This window comes from Paramisgurnus dabryanus, chromosome 24 (assembly GCF_030506205.2).
Source record: "Paramisgurnus dabryanus chromosome 24, PD_genome_1.1, whole genome shotgun sequence".
In the NCBI taxonomy this organism is placed as follows: domain Eukaryota; kingdom Metazoa; phylum Chordata; class Actinopteri; order Cypriniformes; family Cobitidae; genus Paramisgurnus; species Paramisgurnus dabryanus.
Window position 1 is genome coordinate 21,160,265 of NC_133360.1, and position 1,082 is coordinate 21,161,346.

Genomic DNA, 1,082 nt, shown 5'->3' on the forward strand with positions numbered 1-1,082 from the left:
TTTACATTATATATGTGTGTGAACTGTGTATAATAATTATGTATATAAAAAATATGCACACATGCATATTTGCAAAAATATATATTTATTGTGTATATATATATACACAATAAATTTATTTATATATAATATAAATATAAATATTTATATAATATTTATATATAATATAAATTATACATAAATATACAGATGTATATATACATATACATAAACATTTCTTAAATATATACATGCATGTGTGTGCATTATCTATACAAAGTTATTATACACAGTTCACACACTTATATGATGTTAACAAAAACTTTTATTATAGATTAATTTACTATAGATTAATCGCGATTAATCGCTATTCATCCCTAATACAAAATGTTAGTTTGTTTATCAAGATCTGTGTGAGAAATCAGATATATTTTATTGTATTTGTTTGATTTGATATTTTATCTAGAAATATTCAATGCAAGTATTCAGTTCAGTACATTTCATTATATTTTCCCCATAGCAATATTTGTATATAATATTGTTTGTTTTTAAATGTTACGAAACCTGTGATTTGGGATATAATGTTGGCAATGAAACATGTTTATTGAATTGTTCATTATTTTGTGGATCTTTGAAAAAGATATTACTTCAGATTTGTTAGTATGATACAGATTCAAAGATATAGTATGCATGCATACTAGTGTACACTCCATATAAGACGATTTTAATAGTATTTTGCGAATTATTTTAGCACATTTTAATTTAGTTAATTATTGCAGTATTTGTACTTTTTAAAATTTCACACTTTGTAAATGAAGTAGTAAAGACAAAAAAAATTATAAAAAGGGCAAAAAAACTTAGTGAACTGCCTAGGCTAGAGTTGATTAAAACAAACACAACTGTTGATGTTGTCTAATTTACCTCGAATACAAAAGTGTTTGAAAATGTGTGTGTAAAATGTGTAAAAAGATTTTAATATTTACTTTATGTGTCATTAATCCGCATTCTCCTGTTCAATGTTGCTCAATAAAAAAAGACGTACTGTAGAGATCATATCTATGGTAGAGATCATTCACAACAGAGCAACTACAATCAGCAGAAGT